This window comes from Mustela lutreola, chromosome 14 (assembly GCF_030435805.1).
Source record: "Mustela lutreola isolate mMusLut2 chromosome 14, mMusLut2.pri, whole genome shotgun sequence".
In the NCBI taxonomy this organism is placed as follows: Eukaryota; Metazoa; Chordata; class Mammalia; order Carnivora; family Mustelidae; genus Mustela; species Mustela lutreola.
The window spans coordinates 55,910,233-55,927,530 of NC_081303.1; positions in this window are offsets into that span (position 1 = coordinate 55,910,233).

The window sequence follows — 17,298 nt, forward strand, 5'->3', positions numbered from 1 at the left end:
CTTAACTTTAGTTTTTCTGGCTAAAGATTTTAAAGTCTCCTGTGGCCTTAGATAACTTAACCAAACTATCCCTAACATTGGTTTCTAAATAAGTATTAATATTCAAATTGGAGCCATTAAAAAAATCGTAAGTGCATTTATAAGTTAGCCAAACCTTGTCTGCTTATTTTCACCAATAGATGTCAGTGGTTGACCATATTAGTGAAATTATTGGAGATGTACTAGTTTTATGCCACTGTTAAAAGGTTCGTATTTAGAGGAATGGATCATTCCTTAAATGGCCTTTTTTATTATTTCACCTTGAAAAGCAATATATATTTATGACATGATAGAGTTGACAATAGAAAATGTTAATAGATTCCCTAATTGATTGCCAACTACTGAAATTTTTAAGAGCTATAGGAAGTATTCACAAAATTAAAAGTACTTTTTAAAATGCTGACTTTGTTTATACAGATTTATGTATATTTCTCCAAATGAGTAATTTTTAAAAAGTAAGAGAAACTGTTCTTATGTATAGTGCTCTATTCACTTCCATGTCTGCTATGGAGATTTTTATAGAAGTTTCAAGCAACTTATTTAAAAACAAATCCAGGAACACAGTCCGTGGAAGTTTGCAAATAAATCTTATATTTTTTTCAATTATAAATGGTTGTATGGCAATGGAGTATTCACCATGTTATATCTATTAAACATAATTGTGAATGTTGAATTCAGCATGAAATTGTATCATTCTAAAGCCTTTAACACTTCCAATGGAAACAATTGTTTTAAAATTTTTTTCCTACTATTTATTATTTTTACACCGTCATTGTTTTTTCCCTTAAATACATTTTCTTGAGTTAGAAATAATATTAGAAGTAAAATGCTGCATGGTATATTTATCTGGACCAATAATTTTAAAAATTTGCTAATAGTTCTTTATAATTCTTGGGAAGGGTAGGTCATGCTTCTCTTCTTTGGTCAGTGGGAAATGCACAAAGTTCTGAGATAGTTAAAAATTCTTCTTAATCATGATTTTTTTTTCCTTAGAAAATTGCCATGATTATGTTGAACAAAATTTTGAAGCAATATTTGGATAAAATTTTCATTGAATAGAACTGAAATGTATGCTGTCATCTCTTGACTAATTCAAAACATATTTATTGAGCTCCTACTATATTCCAGGAACTTAACATGGTTTCTTTCTTACTTCTGGTTATCTGTTGTCATGCAGAGAACTTTTTTGCTCTTTCTCCTACATATGAAATGCTTGTCTGTGTATGAATGTGTTTTCATAAACTCGTTGAGTGAAAGAAAATACAAACCACAGGGTAAGAGAAAACATTTGCAATATATAACCTGACAAAAGATGTGCATGCAGAACATATAAGGAACTTGTACAGAGCAAGAAAAAAACATTTAGCTCAACTGAAAAAAAAAGGGGGAGACAAAAGAAAAAATAGGCAAAAAAAAAAAAATAGGCAAGCACACTTCATAACAGAGAATATGTTAATGGTCAATAAACATGTGAAAAGATGAAAATCGATATTAGTCATCAGAGAAGTAACCATTGAAACCAGTATACACCCATGACAATGACTAGAATTAAAAAAAAAAATGGTAGGCACTATTGCAGAGCAACAGAATCTCTCCCACAGGTCTGGTGGAAGTTCAGTAGTTACAACCCTTTTGGAAAACTGGTCGGAAGTGTCTTGTAAAGCAGAACATATGCAAAACAAAGCCTATGATCTGATAATTCCAAGAGAATTGCATACACATGTGTACCCAAAGATATGTATCAGAATGTCATTAGCAGCATTGTTAACTCCCTGGAGAAGAATGTTTCTCTAAGGATTTTGCAAAAGATGTCACTCCCAACAGTGACATCTTTCTTTCCAACAGTGTTTTGGAAAGAATTATTACCTAGCTGCCCAAATACAGACTGTTTATATTTTCTGTAATAACACTTAAAAAAATAATGAGTAATAGAGTCTTTCTATTTAAAAATGAGGTTCTCCTACTCTTTTTCCACATTTTCTTTTCATTTTCTTCTAGCATGATATTCACTCAATAACACACACAGCACTTAGGTTACATTCAGTTTATTGGCCAGTTTTGTTTTTTAAATATTCTATTTGCTTAAGTTCTACATCTAAGATAATGGGAGAAAAAAATACGTAATTTAGCCTTAGCCCCAAACCACATCTTTTTCATTTTTCATAATCGAAGGGATGTAAATAATTATCTGTAGCTGTCGTTCACAGATTTTCAGGACGTGAGCTTCAGGCTATTCCTCCTCAAACATGGTCCCCTGTCAGGAGCGTTAATAATGATGACTAGAGTTTCTCATCACCATAGGTAACACTGGAGATGAATAGGTGTATAACTTATGTATTATAAGGATTGAATAGCTTCATAGCTCTCAAATTTTTCAATATTATGGTCTGAAAACATTGTTTAGAAGAAATGTTCTGAGTTGATGAATACAAAGAGGATAAAATGTTAATATTAGAAACATTTTCAGACACGGAGTTGTTACTGCATTTGGGAGCAGAGATTAAGTTCACATTCATTTTCTTATTTTCTCTGCTCAAAACCCGGACACACAATTATAGAGTTAGATTTTGTTCGTGTTGCTAAATGACATAAATGCAAGAAAGGGAGGTAGATACGCATATGTAGTATAAATTACATGTAAATAGTTTTATATATGCAAGTATATACATATAATTTACATTTATATATATACACTTTATGAATACTACACACATACACATGCACATGTACACATGTTTGAACAATGGAAGTAAGGAAGATTATTAGAGAAACTCATACTTTATTTTAAAATTTCATTATCTTATTCTCTAGGTTTATGTGATGTTTCTCTTAAGGTTTCTTACACAATAAAGGAAAAATAACTGTTTATAAGCATAAATCTTTCTCTTATATTTAGCCATAGTCCTTGGGCAACATCTTGAAACTTAATAAAGTTGAATTTTGTCAGAAGAAAAGTGAAGGTAATTTAATGGTCAAGACCCCGTCATAGAAAATATGCTTCTTGGAGCTCTCTGAAATTTGAGTTGGTGAGCTTCTCTCTGCAAAAGGCAGTTGGGAGACCAAACAGAAGAGACACTCTTAAAACTAGGGAAGGCAGATACATTGTTTGAAAGCACTGTTTTTATGTAGGAGAAGCTAATGTAGTTGGAATTTCACTAGACTTAGAAGACATAAGTTAACATCCTCATTGTGCTACTTCTCTCTGAATGATGTGAAATTGTACAGCCATTTCTGAGGCTTGGTTTACCCATTAGAAAAGCAGGCAAGGGACGCCTGGGTGGTTCAGTGGGTTAAAGCCTCTGCCTTCAGCACAGGTCATGATCCCAGAGTCCTGGGATCCATCCCCCACATCAGGCTCTCTGCTCAGCAGGGAGCCTGCTTCTCCCTCTACCTCTGCCTGCCTCTCTACCTGCTTGTGATCTCTCTCTCTGTGTGTCAAATAAATAAATAAAATCTTTAAAAAAAAAAGACGCAAAACTTGTCCTTGAACTTCACTGTAGGACTTCACTACTTCAGTGGAAATGTGATATGATTAATACATATATACACTTTCCTTTTTTCATTTAAGGGATAGGTTCTTAGAAATTTTGAGATCGTATTAATTTGCTTGTGTCAATATCATTGTTTAACTTGTATGGAGGTAGCATATCTCTAATAGAACACTAGGAATTTATTATATTAGATTGAGAAAAATCGAAGATTTGAGTTTCTAATTATATCCTTTACATTCATTTTGTCTGCAAAACACTGACTATAACAGAATTAATGATACAGGTGAGTGCTTGAGGGGACTGTGACTTACACACAATCTTTAGCAATATCTTTAAAACTTAAAATCAGAGTTTGGGTTCATGAAACTCAATATTTGTCTCTGACACAGGTACTAAGAAAATAATTTTGAAAGTATTCTTTCTGAGGAAGTCACCCATGACAGTCTCAAAATGCTAACAGTAGCTCCCCCCAAACACTTAATTTTCCTTTAACATAGTCTGTTCTAAGCATATCATCTATTACTATATAGACATTATTATAGAACGTAATTTTTTTTTCAATTTTGGAATAACAAGCACTATCAATTTTCTCTCCTTCATGCAAATTACTTCTTTTATCTTTTCTATTTATCTCCCTTTCGCGATTCTAAGGTGCCTCACTATTTCTGGTACTTCAATTGTTCAGTATAAGAAGTTTTCTTTTAAAGGTAGAATTAAATTCTATTTCTCATTGCTCATGGTATTCTAAATCTCTTTAGTCAGAAAACCATACTGCACTGATATATTCAGAGAGCATGCTACAGTGACTTCTACTTTTTTCTCAGTAAAAATCAATAGCTTTGGAGTCCATCATCATATAACTATTATTCGGATTGTTTTTCTCTCAAATCCCCCATGCATTTATGTTGACCATCTATAGAACATCGCTGTATCTTCCTATAGTTTTTTTTTAATTTTTTTGAGATATCAATTTGTGTGCCAGAGTCTGCAAACTGCCTCACAGAACCACTATCCTTTCCTTTTCCTTGTTAATGCAATCCCAGAGGTTTAGCTAAGCACATTCCTAGCTATCTTTGCAGCTATAGGTGCAGCCATGTTAGTGGAAATAGGTCAAGACTATATAAATGGAAATAATAAGTAAGAATACTAGATCACAACTTTATGAGAAAATTTCTTGTCCTCCGATTTTTCCCTTTTCATCTAACTGGTTGGATTGCAAATGTGACAAGCCTGGGGAACAAGAGAAAATCGATCAGGATCTCAGGATGATGTGAAAAAGGATTCTGAATAGATTTTGAGCTGCCTGTCTCTGGACTGATAACGTGAGAGATAAAGGAGCCTCGTAGTTGGTTGTGCCATTGAATTTTGAAATATCTTTGTTAGTCTAGTGTATCAATTGGGTAATTCATTCTATAAAACTAACATTTCATTGCAAATTCTTCCAGATGATGTATGTAGTGTCACAGGTATCACAGTCTTGATAATTTTCCATCTTCACATTCATCTTTAGTTTTTATCTTCCCCTTAAATTAGGGAAGCACCACTTTTGAAAGACAACTGAGGGAACACTACTGAAATATATCTTGTGGGACTTCTTAAATACCTTTTTGGAAGAAAGCAGGAATTCTAACAATACACCAAGCCACTCCTATTCTAAGAAATTCATACTAAACTTTTTGTTGTTTTTGCTGCTCCCAAAGAGGTTATTGAGGATAAGTAATATGAGAATAAAAATGTATCAAAATACAAGTGAAAAATGACATCCTATTTTTGCACATGTACATTTTGAAAAGATGCAGTAATGGGTTAGTATGAGTAGCAGGAAAGAGACTTGAAATCGTTTTATTTATTTATTTATTTTTGTCTGGAAGAAAGAACTTTAATGTTTTATCATATTTCATTGGAGAGATGCTATGAAGAGTATGGGAACGTAAACTGGATGTGCATTTGTACGAACAAAGACACCAGCTCCTGCCCCCCCCGCCCCCACCGATGTGTAGTTTACTTTTCTTTCCTCCCATAGACAAATACCAAGGTCTGCCAGTTCTATGCCCTGGTATAATGTCACATTCTGTCATTCTCTTCTTTGCATTCTAAGGGGTGGCCAGTGGAAGTACTTCATTTCCAAAAACTCACTACCTTTCTTTCTCCAGATTTTTCAGATGCTATTCCTTCAGACTCTAGACATTTTTTCTACCATAGTTTTAACTGCATTAACTGCATGACTTTTCCTTATTATTCAGCCTTTATAGCCTTTCTTGACCATTCTGCTACTCTGCTTCTGTTTGTTCTCTGCTTCCAAATCCTGGGTTTATGTTAATATCACATGGGGTGAGAAAGGTGAAGAACAACATCTCTGCTTATGTATTTATTAGAATATTATGATAATTAATTCTATATTAAAAATAAGATATTGTGTCTATCTCGATTTAAAATGTATATCGTTTAGTTGCTATCTTATGTTTGTGAGCAGAATCTAGAATCTTGCTTTGCGGCAAAATTAATTTCATTTCTTTCACCATTGTGATATAAATGGCAATTTAATGGACTTACTTCTCCTTCCTCTTTTTCCTTCTGCCTTTCTTTCTAGAAGCCAACAATTGTTTTGCTCCGTACTCTGTTCTCAAACATGCAGAGTTAACAAATGGGTGAATGAAAGAAAGCACATATAAGTTGTTCATTGCTATGAGGATTTGCAAAGAAATCACTTTGATTGTGTTAACTCATGTATGATATAACAGGTGATTATTTTAGAAGTTTAACCAAGTTCCATTTGATTTACATCTGGTCCATGATTTCATTCTGGGCACTTTGGAATATTTAAAAACAAATCAGCAAAAATAATTCTCTTTAAGAATTTTCTAATTCTGTGGGAGGAATAAGAAATGTTTAAATGACCATGATAAAAGGCTGAAAGTGGTATATTCTATAAACAATACACTGTAATTTCTAAGGAAAGATCTTATGGCATCAGGGAAAGCAACCCTTTCAGATGGCATTTGTTTGAGAATGGTCTTAAAGCATGGAGTAGTAATTACCTCATAAAAGAAGGTCACAAAAGAAATTCCAGGAGTATTGAATCCTATGAGCAAATGTATAAGATTTTTTAAATGTAAAGAAGTCAATCTGTTTACCCTGATCATAGTGAACGGGAAAACAATGGGAAACATGATGGGAAAGTCAGGATGTCCAAATGTAAATCTCTGCAAATGCAAGCCTGCAATTGTACATTTTTCTTCAGACAATGGGAAATTGCTCAAGGTTTTTGAATGGGAACATGACTTGAGTAAAATTGTGTTTCATAAGGAAAACATGGCAGCTGTGTAATATAAAATGGATTGAGATGGAATAGTCATGGTGGAAAGCAAGCAAAGATGCCCATTACAATAGCCTATGGGGAATCGTTTTATGGTAGTGAGTTTGGGAATGAGGTTATTAGTAAATAAAAAATAAAGTACCCAGACTTTACTAAGGAGAGGATTTAGCATATTACTTGTGGACAAAAAAAAAAAAAAAAAAAAAAAAAAAAAGGAAGAGCATAGATGAGTTTTACATTTTAAACTTTCATGGCTGAGAATAATGTATAATTTACGTAAGAACATGATCATCCAAGATAAGATTAAATCTAGTACAGATTATGAAGGGATGGGGGGTGGGAGGTTGGGGGAACCAGGTGGTGGGTATTATAGAGGGCACGGATTGCATAGAACACTGGGTGTGTTGCAAAAATAATGAATACTGTTATGCTAAAAATAAAAAATATAAAAGAAAAAGAAAAAAATCTAGTACAGATTATGAAGAAATAAATTTTTAAAAGAGACGCAGCCATGTGTCTTTCTTGGGGATACAATGGAAGACTAAATGCTTTTGTAGACATTTAAAAAAATTTTAGAAGGAATAAAAATCATATTTTAAGTTAATATGGAAAATATCCAGAAAGTTTAATTGTCCAGAGTATATGAACAGTATTAGTCCTTGACGAAACTGCAAAATTGACCCATGATAACTTTTTTTTCCCTGCTGCCACCTGTCACTCCTCTGTCTTGGACAAAATGTGCGGTATGGCTTCATCCTGGACAGGCCCGGAGAAGTCGCCCCTGTCTTCTCCCCCATGTTATTGAAAGTCTTCCTATCTCAGCTATTCAGGGTCTCAAGTTTCAAGGTGAAAGAAGATAACTACATGAGCCAACTTGTGTTAATATTAATGCTAGAAGACTGCATGAGGGCTTTCCTTCTTCACTCCACAAAAATTTTTTAGACATTTTTATGCCATAATTCTGCCTTTAGTTTTAGAACTGAGGAAATACAGAGACCAGCACGTGGTTGGTTTGGAGCATCTCAACCCTCACATTTTGACTATGTATCTTTCTAGTTTATCAGATGCTGGGCTGTTCTTTCAGATTAGGGAATTGAACCTACTGCATGGACAACTGCCAATTTGGCATTACAACATTAATAAAAATGTTGATTCACATTTTGTAGAGAACGTAAGACAACGTGTCTTCAGGAGGCTTCCTGCCGGCGTTCTTATGAGTAAAGTAGTTGTAAGTTACCCACAACTTAACTTCTAAACTTGTTCTTTTATTTGGGTGAAAGAAATGAATCTAAGTTGTGAATCATAGTGTGCTATAAAATGTGCAGTATTATTGTTTGTGATTAAATACACTCAGAATGTATTTTTACTTGAAGCCTGGCATGATTTTCCTGGTATGACTTTCATTATGTTCTATTTCACAAAGTCTCATTCCTTGATTCCTGGTAATTACTGAGGATATAACTGAATTATATAAATTCCCAAATTCCATCCTTCGGACTTGCTATTTGGTGAGGTACTTGCATGATCACAAAACAAAAGGTATTGAAATGACAAAAAAAAAAAAAAAGGTTAAAAATTCCATGTGGTATACTTTACAGCTGTCATCTAACTAAGAAATCCCAAATACAGATGCTAATTGGACTTTTAATGAATTATTAAAATAAAAGTAATGAATATTCAGACAAGTTGCAATCAATAGTTCAGTTAACTATTGTTGAGAAAATCTCTAAATCCTAGATGGATAATAATAGAAAAGCTTCAAAATATGTCAAAACATTTCAAGTTTCTTCTTAGATTGGTGCTAACTCTAAAAATAAGTTAATAAGTTTGTATATTTATGTGTGTGTGTGAGGGAGGGAGATTGGAGAATGAGTTTCTAGTCAAAAAATGAATGCTGTGTTATATGTAATTTATTACACTAGCTCCAGTTTTGCATAGTCCTATCGTTTTATAGACTTTTATGGCCAAATAGATATTTATCTCCTCACATGGTTTCTTTAGGCATTGTAATCAACATTGTAGAATTTGTAGTGCAGGTGTGGTGAGGACCGAGGCCAGGGTGAGGAGAGTGAGGTCTCAGGTGTAAAATTTAAGGACACAGAAAAAAAAAAAATCTCACCAATCAAAATAAATATTTCAATGCAATATTTTAAAAATAAAATTAATACAAAAAACAATAATGAACAAAATATGAAACTTTAAATAAAGACAGGATCAGTATTATTGATTCTGACCTGGTATACAGATATTTTCTGATGTCTAAAGCTATCAATTTCTAAATTATGTCTTCTAAATTGTATCCAAAGGCCAATAATTAGAGTACTTATTTTTATCAGAATTGACCAAATAATATATTTTTTAATAATCTGTTTAATTTTTTAAAAGTTCTATGGAGATTTATATTATTGTCTTTGGTATCTTGGCGGACTTTGTACATGAAATTTGATCAATATGAGAAGGCTTTCAATCAGCTAAGCTGCATATTATTCACTAACAATAAGGGGTGCCTCGGTGGCTCAGTGGGTTAAAGCCTCTGCCTTCAGCTCAGGTCATGATCCCAAGGTCTTGGGATCAAGCCCTGCATTAGGCTCTTTGCCCAGAGAGGAGCCTGCTTCCCCCTCTCTCTGCCTGCCTCTCTGTCTGCTTGTAATCCCTGTCTATCAAATAAATAAATAAATAAAATCTAAAAAAAAAAAAAAAAAGAACTAACACTAAGACATATTGTTATATTTCACAGAGATCAATTTATGTTTTGTGACTTAAAAATAATATAAATATTTCTTTAATCAAATATGCTTTTAAAAATATATTGGACTACACAAGCATCACAATCAAGAAATTATTCAATCAGATTTACAGTTATGGAATTAATGTCATGTGAATAAATGATAACAGCATAGGGAATGTAGTCAGTAGTGTTATAATAGCATTGCATAATGACAGATGGTAGCTAGAGTTGTGGCGAGCTCTAACATATAGAGTTGTTGAATCACCATGCTGTATAAGTGAAACTAATGTAGCATTGTGTGTTACAAAAAATTTGAAAAAAAGAGATTATTCAATAATTCTAAAGTAAAGTCACAAAAATAATAGGGGAAAATTTGGGCCACACAAAATGATGTGGACTAAATATTCAAAGACTTGTATGCATAATACAATAATTTAAGAATATTAGTTGATATTACAGTAGGTCTTTATTCAGTTCAGATCCGGTAAGAACTATACCAATAATTTACCTCTTGTATTATTACAAGAAATACCTTCATCAGACTATAATAACCTGCTCCAATTATTACTTAGCAGTTTTATTTCTGTTATTCAGTTTTTCCTCAGGGCTTCCATTATGAGTTTGTTTTTAGCCTTGTGATGATAATTTAAAGAAGAAATAGTAGAACTAGGGGATAAAGGAATCTGGATGTGGATTCAGAGAGATCTGGATGTGAAAAACACTTACAAGTTGTATAAATACAAAAGCTTCTTAAATTTTCCAGTCTCTACATCATGTTCTACATCTAAAAATAGCAACCAAAACAACCCATACTGTGAATGCAACTCTTAGTAAATCAACCTAATATTGTCACAGCCATCACATTTCTTTATTTCCTTTAAATTAATTTATATTTAATAATGAGTGCCTCAATCCATGGTCTATTGAATAATTTAATTTCATTCATATCAAAGCTCTTTCAACCTGCACTCCACGTACCTAGGGTGGAGGAAGTCAGGGTATCTTAAATTGAATAACATAGCTGGGCGAGTGCCCATTGTCTATTGCCAGCCTTCTGTAGTGTGGCCACACTCTGTCACCATGCCATGGATCTGGGCATCTTTGCTGGTGCTGAGTCTTGCTTCCCCAGATTCTATCGTTCTCAGTTGTTTGAACTCACCGTCTTCCTTTCAGCATCTCCTGCCTCTCCAGGATGTTGTCAGAGTTTGGAACAGAGTCCCTCCTCTCCTTAACACAGCTTCAGTATTTCTGAAATTACCTGAGTCCTACAGCTTCTTTCCACTGGAAATGCCCTTGCTTCTCAACACCTGGAAAATGATAGCATGACTTCTCAGAAGGAGATACAAACTTAGAGGTCAGATATTTCTGTTATTTTGGACAAAGACAAACTATATACCTTTTAACCTATATATTTATGCACATAGAATCTGATTAATTAATATAAACTATTATTTATTGAATTATGATAACATTTCTATCATAATCAACAAATACAGTGTAGTGGATCAATTAGTATCCAACTCTCCTTTCTTCCTAGCGGAACTCTGATTTTTTTTTTTTTAATTCCACTTTTTTCATGACAAGGATGACCTCATTCTTAATTTCACTTTTAGATAAATTGTTTAAGTTGCTTTAGACCTTAAACTAGTTATGGTAATACCAGTCTCCTTGCCAGTGATTGGTATAAGAGTGGACATTTAAACCCAGAGAGAAGGTTCTTTCATTGTAAGAAGGAAGTGCAACCATAAATGCTATTTTCTTTTTCTGGGCTTGGTATGTTTGATTATGAACTTGAACTATGCACCCCATCAATTTTGTTACCAGCTGTTCCTCAGCTAGTTCTTGGAAGAAAGTAGACCTAGAAAATGCTAGAGAAAGACAAACCAGAAGTCTGACTCTGGAGCTCATCCCACCTCTTTGGGAATTCCAGTATTTCTTACAGTTTAAGTCAGTTTGTGCTGATGTGTTCTGCTACTTACAGCAGAAAAGCTCCTAGCTGCTTTCTTCAGAGTGTGATGATCAGGAGTTCATTTGTTTTGTTTATCCCAGAGGTAAAACGGAAGAATCCTTTGATCCTCCTGCAGCCATCAATGGAACAATGGCAGGAATTAATTCAAGAAACCTTATCTTTGGCATTACTCCTGATATTGGTAACATGAAATGATACTTACTGATGACAGAAGATGAAAGGTGGGAGAACCAGGCAGATTTCTCATCACTTAATTTATTAATGAAATTGTGAACTCTTTAAAGATAAACACTTTTATATTGTGTCTGGTAAAATTTTTGGCACAGAGTACTTTCAAATTACATTCCTCCATAAACTCTTGTGCACATGGTATATGAACAAATAAATAAATCAACATTTGTTCTTTAGCACCCTAAAGAGATATTTTAAAGAACATTGCCAGTTTATATGAATTCAACTTTGCTTTGCTGAATTATCATACCAAGAGTTTACTAACAAGATTTATCAAGAAAATTAGAAATTGCAGGATTATTTCTTGTTCTAGGTATTATGCTGATATGCTACATCTAATTTTTTTTCCACTATGACTTGTCTGTAGAGCAAAATGACAATAGACAGGACCTACTTCCTTTTTTTTTCTTTACTAATTAGATCAAATAACAAAGTAGAATAAATGGCAAAAGAAACGATAGAATTGCCATAACCTCTGGTTATATTTTTCGAATAAAAAAAGTGGGCCAATGTGTCCTTTGGCATGATATAACACTAACCTTTAAAATGTCCTTTTTCTTTGCTTTGACATTCTAAAGCCCATCAAAAAGTAAATTTGAGTTGATGACATGTAATGGCTAGTGGATGATTGGACAGTGGCAACCTTGCCATTGATTGACCTATCTCTGGTTTTACAAGCAGTAGCATTTACTTTTAGATGGCCGATAAGTCAGATAATCAGCAGGAGCTTTTAAAAGTCTAATTACAACTACGTCATAACTGAAAGTGATCTGTTTCCCAAATGTCTTGTCTGTGTTAGAGACATTCCTACCAGTTATCATCTCATACCAAATTTACCATATACATTGGCTACTTCTCAAATTCAAGTCAATTTGAGACTGGGTGGTAGACAAGGGTTACAAAGGAAAATTGCATATAAAATATTTCCATAATATAATTTGTTTTATTTAAAATTGCCATGTCGCTAAAAAGTATTAAAATATAACTAAATACATATGAGGCAAATCATTCTAGTCTTTGGACTCCTTAAATTTTTAGAAAAATTTCTTATTTCTTTATTCCTGTAAATTCCATCAATTGGTCTTTTTTTCTTTTTCTTTTTCCTTTTTCTCCTTTTTAGGGAAGAACATGAACCACAGGTCATTTTCTATTTCCAGTTATGCTCTTCTTTTCAGCCAATAAGCTTTAAATTTTTTTAGATTTATTGAGATATAATTAACATATAACATTGTGTAAGCTTAAGGTACATTGTGATAATTTGGTACATTCATATACTGTGAAATGATTATTGCAATAGGATTAATTATCCACAAATAGAAAAGTTTATATCTGGACTCTCAATTTTATTCTTTTTTTTAAATATTTATTAATTTATTTTAAAGAGAGGATAAGAGAGAGAGCAAGTGCGTGTTTGGCATCAGGGGCTGAGGGAGAGAATCCTTCATTGAGAATCTTAGCACGAAGCCTGCCATGAGGCTTGATCTCATGACCCATGAGGTCATGACCTGAGCAGAAATTGAGTCAGATGCTTAACCAACTGAGCCACACTGGTGTCCCTCAATTCTATTTTTTTTTTTTTTAATCTATATGTCTGTCTTTAAGGCAAATACCACAATATCTGAATTACAGTAGTTTTGTCGGCAGTTTTGGAATTGAGAATTGTGAATTTGTCAAATTTGTTCTTCTTTTTCAAGAATGTTTGGGCTACTCTGAATCCCTTATATTTCCAGATAGATTTTAGAATCAGCTTTTCAAATACCTCAAAAAATCCATCGGGCATTTTGATAAGGATTGCACTGAATCTGCAGATCCACTTAAGGAGTGTAATTTTCTTAACAATAATATCTTTACCAATTCATGAACTAGGGGAATCTTTCCATTTATGCCTTAATTCCTTTCAACAATGTTTTATAGTTGTAGGTGTACAAATCTTATGCTACTTTGTCAATTTTTACCTAAGTAACTTATTCTTTTTGATGCTATTTTAAATAGAATTACATTCCTTTTTTTTTTTAAGATTTTATGAATTTATTTGATAGAAAGAGAGATCACAAGTAGGCAGAGAGGCAGGCAGAGAGAGAGGAAAAAGCGGGCTCCCTGCTGAGCTTAGAGCCCAATTGATCCCAGGACCCTGAGATCATGACCTGAGCCGAAGGCAGAGGCTTTAACCCACTGAGCCACCCAGGCGCCCCTAGAATTACATTCTTAAATGCATTTTCGGAATGTTCTTTGCTGGTGTATAGAAATACAGTTGATTTTTGGGTATTGCCACCTGTTTAATACTTGAAATGTTAAATCCTATTTCTCTATCTCTCTGTAGTCTCTCTCTAGGTCATCTTTGATGTAACCATTCACCTCCCCCTGATTTTCTCAAAAACTTCTGGTTGTTTTTTTTTTTTTTCTCTTTCTATTAGATGACAACAGAGCCATCCTTTTTCTTTATAGTATATAATCAACCTCTTCCCCTCAACTGGATGTTCTACAACAGTATTAGACCCTCATTTCTCCTTTTGTGGTTTCTTAACCTCCTCCAACTTTCCCTCTCTCAGCCGCCATGATATCTTCCAAATAACTTTTGATCATATCATTCTCTATTTAAAATCCTTGACAACTTCTAACTCCTCATACAATGAGGGAAACATTATGTTAATGTTTTAACTCTGTTATGCTTCTCAGGATCAAATCACACACTGAAAACGACTCTTCACCCTTCGATTTCCAGTCACACTTGCCCACTGTCAGTTCCTGGATCACGTTCTAGGGCGTCCTCTGACAGGCCCTGAACAGATGCTACCATACCCTTTGCCTGACATGATCACTTGGCAACTCTCACCTTAATAACCCCATATCACCCTTCAGATCTAAGAGAAGGCTCTTAATGACCGGAGTATTCAGCAGGTTTTCTTTATATTTTTAACCTACATAATGCCACACACTTACCTTCATAACAATTACTCTTGTGTATAGTTGGACACCTGTTGGTTTCAGAACTTAAATAATGACTATCTTTTAAAGACAATAACACAGTATCAATAATTATGTCTACTTCTGTTCCATTGCATATTTAGTGCCTGATACTTAGAAATGTTTCAAGTAAAAGTTTTATTGAATAAATGAGTCCTTTTTATAGCTTCTGGTGTGTAGTTTAGGTCTGGAGCACATTGTTTTATTGTGATTGTTTGAGTCATGAAGGGAAGTGGATACTGTTTGGCTCGTTCCTGTTCAAAGGTGATAGCATTGTTCTTTCTGATCAAAGGAATCTAATTGAGTGTTTTAAGGTTCAGGAACTTTCTATTGTGACTGTGGAATGTGCTCTCTCTTACCTCAAGGAAGGTACTTTATTATTTATATCAGTTTTGCATTCAGAAATCTCTATTCTTTTAACATGAAGTCACTAATGAGGATCTCACCTCAAAAAGAACATATTCCTGAAGTTTAAAGTCTGAATGACTCTTTTAAAGTTATTTATAATCTTTGAGGCTCCGGTTTCTAATCAGTGAAGTAGTTATCTCAGTGATTGTAAATGAAATGCCTAATCCATAAAAATGTAAGTTTCTTTCTCTTCTCTGTTTCTACCCTCCCTCCCACTATCCCTGCCCTAAGGATTTTCAACCTGCCAGTACATGTTAAAATATTTTATAATTTTTTGAACCAGTGATCTTCAAAATAGAATGCATGCATATGAGGAACTCTGAAGATGGCCCGTTGGAGTCCAAAAAGAAAATATTAAAATTTCAATTTATAGTTTTTTAATTTAAAAATAAAGACATACACAAAGTTTTATTATATAAATAACACATATTGATGCTGGTGGCCTCAGTATGCTTAGTAAAATTAACATTATATTATTTATTGTTTTTACTATTTAATCTCAGCAAACAGACTCCCACAAACTGGACAAGTTTCTTAAAAAGATTTTTCCACAGGAACCTCAGATTCAAGGAAACGGACATAGCTATTATTGTTGGCTTTTTGTCAGGCAGATGTTGGGTGGGTCAGTAAAAATGAAAACATTCTGATCTAATCAAACAATTGCATGCTACCTGAAATTTATTTTTAAGGATAAACATATTTTATTAGGCCCTTCTTAATAAATGCAGCTTTCCCCCCTCTCTGAGTGAATGAGAAAGAAACTCATGCCCAAGAGAAAGCATTTTGAAGTTGGATATTTGGGAATATTTTGTTGCAAACATGTCACTCATAAAAACTCATTGTTTTTCATATAAAAAAGGTCTAGAAATCATTTTGTAATCAAGTTGATAAGAACAACTGACTGAAGAAATACAGAAATTTAACATAAAACCAAATTTCAACAGAATGGTGGCCTAATTATAAATGGGCTGAAAAATATGTGTCATGGTTATTAATGCAGCCAATGAGACATTTCCTTTATTTGCATTTCAGTGTTTTTAGGGTATATTTTTCAAGCTAAAATGATAAAGTCAACTCTTAAACTCAACATACTCTCTATTTAGAAAAGAACTTTGGATGGGATAACAAAGATATTGAGGTATTTACAAGAAAGGTTTTATGCACTTAGCCAATGAATGAATTATTAAAGTTTTTCTCTCATTTTTGAGGAATTATATTTTGTGTATTTTTAAAAAATATATATATATAATCTGCTAGTACAATAATGTGTGAATATAACTTTAAATAAATAGATACACAGACAGTAAAAACTCAACTTATTTTTCCTTTTTCCTGATGAGAATGAGTGTTCAGAAATTTGGAGACCACCAGAAACAGCCCTCCCTAAAGAAATTCTTAATTACACAGTCCTTTTCAGCAACATATTCTGTAACTTATCAACATTTAGCTTCTGGTTTTACTTGTTTCTATTCTTTAAAAATTGTGTTCTATCCTTTTGACTTCCTTACTAGATTATTCCTTCCATCCTTTTTAGGAACACTTCATTATCACTCAAGTTTGAAAGGTGTTTTTAAACTCTTTTATCTTCTCTGGTTAGAGACCAGCTCATAGTCAGAGAGCACATAATTGGCAAATCCCTTAGGCAATGAGACAAACATAGCTCATACCTGCAGGTCACTGGAACAGGTCCCCTCGGATTCCATTCCCCTGGAGGATCTAGTGGAACTATTTTTTCTTCTTCACTTTCCTGTGAAGGCTTACCTTGAACTCCTCCAACTGATTTTCTCCCCCTCATCAGGTAATCTCTGCATTACTAAGTAACACTAATTCACACAAAGGTGTCAAACTCAAACCTCTTAGATAATTGTGGCAATACACGGAGCTCCGAGGGATACATAACAAATCTCTCACTCTTTGCTTGCTCTTTTTTTGAGAGGTTGTTTGCAGGTTGACTCTTAAGAGCTTGATACTTTTAAAAATATAAGTGTTGCAAGCAGATTTTACTGAGAAAAGCATGCACTTCACATTTTCCCTTTTATTTATGGTTTTAAAAGTTTGTATAGAAGAAGTATGAATTAAGACAAAGTAAAATCAAAATCAATTAAAAGTAACTATCAAAAATAAATATACACACACACACTACAGCTCTAGT